This window comes from Dermacentor andersoni, chromosome 3, assembly GCF_023375885.2.
Source record: "Dermacentor andersoni chromosome 3, qqDerAnde1_hic_scaffold, whole genome shotgun sequence".
Taxonomy (NCBI): Eukaryota; Metazoa; Arthropoda; class Arachnida; order Ixodida; family Ixodidae; genus Dermacentor; species Dermacentor andersoni.
The window spans coordinates 138926939-138936572 of NC_092816.1; the positions used below are offsets into that span (position 1 = coordinate 138926939).

Below are 9634 nucleotides of genomic sequence, written 5' to 3' on the forward strand. Positions count from 1 at the left end.
GTGGTCGGTGCGTAACTTCTGCTGTTTCAGAGGCCACCTTCAAGTGTCTGAGACTGGTACCCTCATCAGTGGTGAGTCAGTGTTGTGATTACGCCCTCGTTCCAGCTACGAGTCTTGATAATGCATCGTTCCCTGTTCATCAGGCATGCGAGTACTTTATCTCTTTGAGGCGTGGCGGGTAGAACAAATTTCGTCCTTTTCCATCTTCCCCACGAGGCATCTAGCCTTCCTTTCCACTAGCCTGCGCTGCATGCGTATAGAGTATCAGTCCTGACTTCAGCGTGCACTAACTGCGTAGCCCTGTCATGACGACTGCGATAACAAATGCCGCTATCTCGACAGCAGCCATGGAGCCTCCCGTGTGTACCTGAATTCCAAGAGTGCATGAAAGATTATGAAAAATGCTGAACAAGAGAAATACTAAGAGCAATGAAGTCACGGTGTCACTATTTATGAGCAAGGAAAACGTGATAACTATACTGCAGGATTTTACGATATGACACGATTTCAAATAATGGTTACATGCGTTGGCCGCCGCCCATATTCTTGGTTCTTATCAAAATTTTTCATTAGTGTTATTCAGCAGTGATTTCTGTCTAACCGACCATTTTCAGTAAAATAGGTCATTCGTTTTTTTATATGAACAAGCTTCCGTGGGCGAAAGAGTTATTAATTTATTTTTCTGGGCCTCGATGTGCAGAGCAGGATTAATGGTCGCGAGCTAGCATGCGTCTACACCTGCCTGAGCATATTCCTGGCACAGGAGAAAGAGCACGACGGAACTCCGTGCTGGGTGCGTAAACTCCTTGCGTACACAGACACACATCTTCATGAAAGTGTGCCTACGTGCTTACGTGGACTTTGAATTCTTTGAGGCGCTGTCCTCCTGCCATTAGCCATGTTCTGTAAAATCCGCGCGTTAGTTTTTTGTCTAACTAAAATGCCTCCCACACTCACTTTGCGCAATTGTTAGCGCAGTATTTCAAAGTCTAATGACCATTTGATTTCAGAATGAACTTATAAAAGGATGCGAAAGGGCAAAAAACAAAAACAAAAATAAGCCCTTGAATACTGCTTCAGCAACGTAAGACAGTCAGTGCCCTCAGTTCAGGCTATCGCTGACGCCGTTCTACAGCTCTGCTCTGACGAAATCTGCCAGGTACCATTGTACGTGAAGATCCCCCGCTGAAGCGACTACACGTGCTTAGTGCGGGATGACAGTGATGTTAAACCTGGAGTCAGCATTGCTGACTAACACGCATGGGTGCTGTGGCAAAGTTGGAAATTATATAAATGTAGAGGAATGTCGAATGCAGAACAAGATGTCATCGCACGCACTCTCGGTGTGTGCCCTGCATTGTGACAGTGTCATTTAAGCAAGTTCGTTGAAAAAAGTATGTCAATAGCCCTCGAATGGGCTTGTCAAAATGTTTATTTCACTTTGTTGGAGTACCGAAGGCGCTATTGCAGAAGTGATCCCAGTAGGGCTCGAAAATATATCGTGCAAGTGTCAAACCACAGCGGACGATGGAACAAGGACAATACCCGGCAACGAATTCCAGTGCTCGGTCGGCTGGTTGCTTTTTCATGTATTGGCCGAATAACAATTTGTCTCTGGAACTTTTTCCCTTGCTCTGCAAATAAAATATTAGAATGAAGATTACACAGAACAAGCAGGTTGAACATAGCGCGTGTGCTTGTCCCCCCCCCCCCCCCAAAAAAAAAAAAAAGAAGACAAGAAAAGGTAAGGTTGTCATAGATTGCTGTGGATGACAGAGAATCGCGTAATCTAATGAAGCCTGCTGGCAGGACTACATTCTCTCTTCTTTTGTTTTTGTTTTTAGACGTGAACAACCTTCGTTCTCTCTTATCGATTGAATTTCATTCAAAGAAGTGGCAGAAAGACAGGAATTTGCTGGGAGAGCAAAGTCATTCTTCGACCGACACACTATTTCATAATGTGACCACACGTGTAGAGGCCGCCAGTGTCTCAGTCCGCGCTGCAGAGAAAGCTCTACACAAAATTATAAAAACAAATATTGTGCAGAAACCATCGACCACGCTTCTCAAGTAAGCGAATAGCCGACTTATAGAAAGCTATTCGCGTTGGTAAATTTATGATGCCCTCGATCGCGTGTGTTTGTTGCAGTGAGGATATTTGTACAGCACATGTACTTTAATTGCGTAATTACGGAGAGACCAGAGCCATTAAACAGAAAATATGTAGCGGTAATAGACGTGGCTACACATATTAGCCATATTCGTCGCGCGCGTGTCCTCGTGAGCGCCGGCCTGGAAGGCGACCTGCCGTCCTCCTTTGCCGTTGCTGGAGCCCTCTCCGGCAGCAGCCATAATGGGAGAGGGTGGCGGCAGAAGAGGAGGGCTGTCTTGGCCGAGCGCTCCGCCGGAGCAAGTAAGTTTTCAACATCATTACCATGGGCCTATCTTATGTCCGCTGCAGGACGAAGGCCTTTCCCTGCAATCTCCAATTACCCCTGTCCTGCGCCAACCTATTCCAGTTAGCGCCTACAAATTTCTTAATTTCATCACTCCACCTAGTCTACTGCCGTCCTCAACAGCGCTTTCAGACTCCGAAAAGGTCTCGGCCAAGAGCACGCGCGCCCTTTGCATCGGTGCCTTTGTGCCAGCGGTGAAAGTCCGACCAGCACCGACAGCCACGAAAGCGAGCGAAATAGCCAAATAAAGCTATGTTCGCTTCAATATACGGCATTGATTTGTTGTTGTTGTTGTTGTTGCTGTGGTAATCTGAATATCATCGGTCGTGTAAACGAATCATTTCGATCTTCCTCTTTCCCCTTCTTACTGGGCAGTTACTGGTCCGGCCCGGGACATGCAAAGATGGCCTGTGCGTGTGATGAAGAGTGATATGGCTAACAGAAGAGACGTGGCAACACGGCACATCGACGCAGGCTGTGACGCAGTTCTTCCAGAACACATATCATTTCCAGAAGTTCATCATGAAGCGCCTGGCAGTGTCAATCAGTTTGGGCTCCTTTTAATCAATAAATATGTCAGTCTCTATTCTACTTTTGCCTGATAAGACGAAGTCTGTGTAGTGTAACACTACGTTTTACGCAATTTTATCCCCCTTCGGGCTGGCCGATTCCAATGTTATATTAGCTTTCTTTTTCGGCCCTACTCGCCGTGCTGTCTTTGTGGTACTATGGAATATTTACGTTAGCTTTGGCTTCTTAGCTAGCCTCAAATGCGGCTCTTCAAATGGGAGCATGGCTGTTGTTCTCTTGTCACGTTATTTAGGCAGCAGTGATGCCAACGTAGCGGCTTCCCACTGGTATGGTATGGTATGGTACTCCTTATGCGATGGCGCACACCCACTGTGGGGGATTGGCCAAGATTTGGGTGAAATTAGGCTATCTTTATTAAAAGACTGAAATTGGTAAAGCTAACTGGAGAAAATGAACAAAAATAAAATGTTTAAGAATTCTGGATTTAAATGCCTCGTTCTCTTTCTTCCCCTTCTCTTCTTTTTCTTCTTCATCCATCTTTTGTTTTCCTGCAGTATTTAGCAGAGAAAAGTGTTTGTTTGTGAGCAGCGGAAATTTTTGGCAATTGTCCTGTCACGATAGCTTGATTTTCGCGGTAAAAGAATACTAAACCCTAATATACTTACTGCTGCTCCAGATTTTACAAACAAGCTGCTTGTCCGTATGCTTTTCCCAGTAAAAGAATGTAATTATCATAGCGATCGACAAATAATAGATTGCTTAAGATTACTTTAATGTAATCTGAAGTAAGGTATCATTTTGTCAGTTAAGGCGATTCTACAGCTTCCCAACAGTGGGTGCCTGCCACGGTTCCCTGGATAACCACCACCGCCACCACCACCACCACCACCATCATCATCATCATCATCATCATCATCGAACTGTGTCTTTCTTTCTCATTGCTAAGCTCGTTGGACGAAGCTGCTCACATCTTTTTAAAACGTCGCACGCAGTGAAGTCGCTCACACTACTTCTTGGGCACGCTTTGCATACGAGCGCCTAGAAAGAATGCCAAGCAAGGATGAATTCAATTTAGGGGTTCGATGGGGGCGAAATGCGAAAACACCCGTGTGCTTAGATTTAGGTGCACGTTAAAGAACCCCAGGTGGTCGAAATTTCCGGAGTCCCCCACTACGGCGTGCCTCATAATCAGAAAGTGGTTTCGGCACGTAAAACCCCATAATTTAATTTTTTTAATTTAGGGGTGGCAAGCGGTGATAAACTAATGCAGTTAATGTCATCATTGCATGGACAGCATCGCGAGTCGTTAATATTCCGAGGGCAGCGCGAGCTCGTTAAACAGAACTGGTGCCGCTCGGCTAGATCGCATCCGCACAGAGTCAGCGCAAACTGCTGCTTGGTGGTGCAAGACAGGACTTGGCCCATCGTCGTCGTGTGTGCATTGTCAAGCTGTTGGTGACATTGAACATTATATTAAAACTTTTTGTGCGCAAACAAACAGGGACGTAGAATAGAAGAAACACAAGGACGAGCGCTTTCCTTGTGCTCGTCCTTGTGTTTCTTCCATTCTACGTCCCTGTTTGTTTGCGCACAAAAAGTTTTAAGATGAATCTGTTCCAACTAGGCCGACTCGCAGTTATGAACATTATATATTAAGGATTCCTGAATTTGAAGCAGAACGTTAGAAATCAATAGATGGACTCAAGCGCAAGACAGCACCACACTCAAGTGCAAGTGAGATTTTGTTCCCGCGAGAGCATTGGATGTTTAGGATGGAGGTGCTTCGTCTCCTCCTAAAGTTCCTCCGTGTTACAGGGTTGGGAAGTGAATTGGTGAGCCGTATGGGTCGTCGTGGTTCGTAAACCGCGCAACGTACATTGGACTCCGACTCAATTTTTGAAACCTGATGCTGTTAGTAGTGCTGCGAAGTGTTTCAGACCATATCGCGGTTGGTAGGCGGCGTTCAGGCGCAGAAATTGCCGGTAACTATTGTAAGGCTAAGTCCGCCTGCAGGAAGCAGCACTCCGCCTCCTCCTCCCATCAGACAGGCGCCCATGCACGTTTTTGAAGTGAAGAGTTATCAATTGTTTTAAAGCAACAACAAAAAATAGTAACTAAGCCTTCCGAAGTAGATAGCTCGGTCTGCGAAAATCCAGTCTCAGGACCAGAAGATCAAGGATGCGGTGCCTGTCGGCGTACACCTTACGCCCCCATAAGTCGTTTCCTTACGCTTAATAATCAGGCAGTTCTGAGCGCCGTCGGCTGTTGCAGCGTTTCCTGTATTAAAGTAATAAGAAATGAAACGAAGATAGGTGTATTCTGTATGTCCCGGTGTTAGCGAAGGACCTGACACGTTAAATGTAATTGAACTCGTCTGCAGCGCACCATGTCTTTATTTGCAACACATTGTTGTTGATGTTAATTATTTTCAACATAGCACGCACCCACGAGAGGGATTGGCCACACAAATGAAAAATTGTAGCCCAATGCAGGCGGTTTTGTGGATTAAGAAGCTGTAACGTACCGAAATAAAATGTCAGCTTCAGAAAAAAAAAGAAAGAAAAAGAAGGGTGGTGCAAAAACCACAAGAGATAAAAAAGTCAAGCTAACTTAGGTGTCCCTACGTGGATGAATGGGAAAGCATTGCAACGTCTTCCCAATGACGACTCGTTTTACGAAACGTAATGACATTGTTTCCACGTTTCGTTGTATCATTCCACGCATCATGAGCCTTGTTCGCGTACTTGCGTGGGCGTCCAAAGGAGCTGGGTCTAGCTACTGACTGAGGAGTCGAAGTCTAACGTTCGTCCATCGGAGCGCAAGACAGAACTCACCGAAATTTCGTTCTTGTTCTTGTTCCCTAGTGGAATGGCGCAACCCATTCTGGGGGATCGGCCATGAATCGGGCGGCGAAGAAACTTAGCATTTTTCGGAATAAATTAGGTTGAAATGAAATAAGTATCTCGTAACTGGGATTTCAATTCTCTACTGTTACAGGTACGAATAAACAATTATCTAGATATTTTTGCGAATTTTGTTAACATTATAAGGATTTTCAAGAATTTTAACATGCGATTCGTTTTGCCTGACGCAGAACGATGCAGAGGGCTTCACAAACGTTCCTGTGGCTGTAACCCAGTACGGTAGCCCCAAAGGAAAGGGTTATAGGAAAAGTCAAATTCAAGCCAGGCTTTTGGAAGGGTTCGTCTAAAAATCTTTTCCGTTGAATAATGAAACGGCGGCATGTCAAAAAGAAGTGTTCCAGAGATTCACTCTCATTGCACAGAGGGCACAAGGGCGATACAGCCAGACCGGACCTGTGGAGGTGAAAGTTCAATGGGGGACTCGGCACCGTAGTCTTGCAATCGTAACTTTTATTTTTTATCTTGGGTTTTTCATTCATTTGCCTTTTAGTGTTATTTATTTATTAACTATTTTTTTTCAATCATATTACCACCCGATTCATGGCCTATCCCCCACAGTGGGTTTGTGCCATTAATTGCGGCTTCATCATCATCATCATCATCATCATCATCATCATCATTACTTCAATTTTTCGAGAGGAGCACCATTTGTTTTTCCGGGGAAAACTGAGATGCGGGAAATCAGATGTTGTCAGTGATAATTGCACGAACTTATTTGTAGTATATTTTCTGAATCCCGCCGCAGTGATGAAAGCTGACGAAGGTAAAATGGTGATTATAGGACCATCGTCGGATGTTACTGCGAGTGTATCTGCATATTCGTTTAAGGCTAGGCTTTTGTGACCTGGCACCCACACTAAACGAACGAGACGTAAGTGTCTTGGGAGGAGAGAATAGAAAAAATTTTATGAATCTGACAATTTGGGTGTGGTTAGTGAAGAACAGACAGAAAGACAACCAGTTAAGATTATGGCTGATGACAGAGATGGTGGTAATTTGCATAAAGCTAAGACAATTGCCAATAATTGCGCCTGAAAGGCGTGAAGTCAGGACCCGAATCGAAAAAGACCAATTTAGATGCGGGGATACAATTCCCACACTTGCCTTTTCTTCACAGACGGAAGCATCAGTTGCTATAACGGTGTTTCTGTCCAGGTATGCAAGGTGGTCTACCAGAATACTATTCAGATATTGATAGGGAATATCCTTAGCATTCTTTGGAAAAGTATCAGCGAATTCAATTTTAGTATCTGGAACCGAGTAATTTAGTAAGACCAACTCACATAGGTGAACGTTTAATGGGTCCAATAGTTCTTGAGCGAAAACAATTTGAGGGCAATGGGAGCGATACCACTGAAGATTAAAAAATGAGGCCGGTTCATTAACGAAAACATATTGTGATCCCCTCTGTGGTGATGCATATATCTTTAGAAAAGTTTCTACAGAGAGGATATGAAATCACATGCTTCTTGATATAAGATATCGTTAGCGACAAATTTAGGAAGCCCAAGACATAAACGTAACGTAAGAATCAGAGGCCACATTTTGTATGCAGGTCCACCAGAAAATAAAACGCAGCCAAACTCCATTATCGGGCGAACATGCATGCAATAAATCATAATGAGAACCGAAATCACTGCACCGACTGGCAGTGGGCTAGTGCCGTCGGCTAGTGCCGTCGGCGCCTTCGCAGAGGGAGCATGGATGGATGGAAAACTTTATTTGGTCCTGCAAGTAGTGATAGTTAACCACTAAGCGGGCCGCTCTTACGTCGGGACCAGAAGGCCAAGCCTCACGGCCACGTCGTGAGCCTGCTGGTCAGCCCAGAATTGTTCATCCAGGTCCGGGCTGCGAAGTTCAGCCTCCCACCTGGACGCGTCCTTCATCGCCGAGTCTTCAATTCTTTCGCAAGACAAGAACATGTGTTCGAGCGTGGCTGAAGCACCGCAATCCTGGCAATGAGGCTCTGTATACGTCTCAGGATAAAACATGTTCAGCTTCCGTGGGCAAGGATAAGTACCAGTCTGTAGTAAACGTAATGTAAGTGCCTGAGCCCTGTTTAGTTTAGGACGCGGCAAACCATAAACCCTGCGATTAAGAAGGTAATACCTCGTGATCTCATTGGATATGGAAGGGGAGTCTCTGTTCTCGGGGAATACAGCCACACCGTGACGCGGGGCAGAGAGTAGGGTAAGATCTCGCGCTGGGGGGGGGGGGGGAGCCTCATGAGCGGACTCATTGAGATTCGGAGGGGCTCCCTCAATCATCCCTAGGTAAGCAGGGAGCCAACATAAGTAGTGTTAAAAGATCTCACAGGTCTGCATAATTTTAAGAGCAACCTTAGCCACCGAGCCCTTCTTAAAGGTTCTAACGGCCGACTTTGAATCACTATATACAAAAGGCCTGCGCCTGTCAACCAGGGCGAGTGCAATAGCCGCTTGCTCCGTGACCTCTGGCCTATCAGTCCGAACGGTAACAATGTTAACGACACTGCCCTCATTGTCCACAACAACTACGGTAAACACCTTCCTCTCCTCGTTAAAAGGAGCATCGACGAAGCCAACCTTCTGATTCTCATCACGAATGAGTCTAAGCTGGCAAGCCCCCCTGGCCTTTCTTCTACTCACATTTCGCTCCGCATGCATGTTCCTGGGCACAGGCTTGGCGTGATACCGCTGACGGACCTTCAAGGGAATACCGACATGAAGCTGCGAAATCTTCTCCTGAGGAACACCTAACTCTCTCAGAATCTGCCGACCCACGCTATTCGTAGAGAGACGCACCATCTGCGTCCTCTCCTGAGCCTCAGCTATCTCATCCAAGGTATTATGAACTGCCAGCTGGAGATGTCGGTCGGTGCTGGCGCACATTGGCACTCCCAACACTTTCTTGGTGATCATCCTAATCTACGTGTCAAGCTTCTCCTTCTCTGATGGTTTCCACTTGTGCATGGCCGCCACATAAGTAAAGTGACACATTACAAATGCGTGCATAAGCCTAATCAGACTATCCTCCTTCAACCCCGTCTGCCTGTTGCCAACCTCTTCACTAGGCGTACCGCATTTTCTGTCTTAGCAATGATCTTCTGGATCGTCAGCGTGTTGGCGCCGTTCGACTCAATCAGCATCCCCAAAACCCTGATCTTATCTACCCTAGGTATGAAATCGCCATTTCTTGTGCGAAGCTGAATGCTCAGCTTGTCCACGGCGATCCATCCCCTTGGCTTGGGTCCCCTTCTAGTGGGACTATACAGCAACAGCTCCGACTTGGAGGAGGAGCACCTTAACCCCGTCGGGTCCAAATAAGTCTCGATTTCTTCTACTGCCTCCTGCAGAGCACTTTCGATATAGCCCTCACTACCCCCGGGACACCATGTGGTCACGTCATCTGCATACATGGTGTGCTTAATCCTGTCAATGTCTAAGAGCTTCTTGGTCAGTGCGACCATGGCCAGATTAAACAGTGTGGGCGAGATGATGGTCCCCTGAAGAGTGCCCCTGTCTCCAAGCTTTAACGTCTTTGACTCCAGCTCCGCAACCCTCAAGGTAGCCTTCCTGCCTGACAAAAAGGACCTGACATAGTCATGAAAGCGCGCGCCGAGGCGATCCGAAGTGGATTTAAGAATATAGGAGTGCCGAACGTTGTCAAAAGCCTTCTCCAGGTCCAGCCCTAGGATTGCCTTAACGCCCCTTCTATCTCCGTCAGTGACCTGATGCTTGATGA

The 9634-nt window shown here is 46.2% G+C and overlaps 1 long non-coding RNA gene across 1 annotated transcript; it reads left to right on the forward strand.

The window, feature by feature from the left end:
- The first annotated feature begins 641 nt into the window (after positions 1-641).
- LOC129383151 (uncharacterized) lies at positions 642-3047 on the forward strand. Its single transcript, XR_008611061.2, has 2 exons — positions 642-793; positions 2832-3047. It is a non-coding gene; the product is annotated as an uncharacterized lncRNA (long non-coding RNA).
- Positions 3048-9634: the final 6587 nt, after the last annotated feature.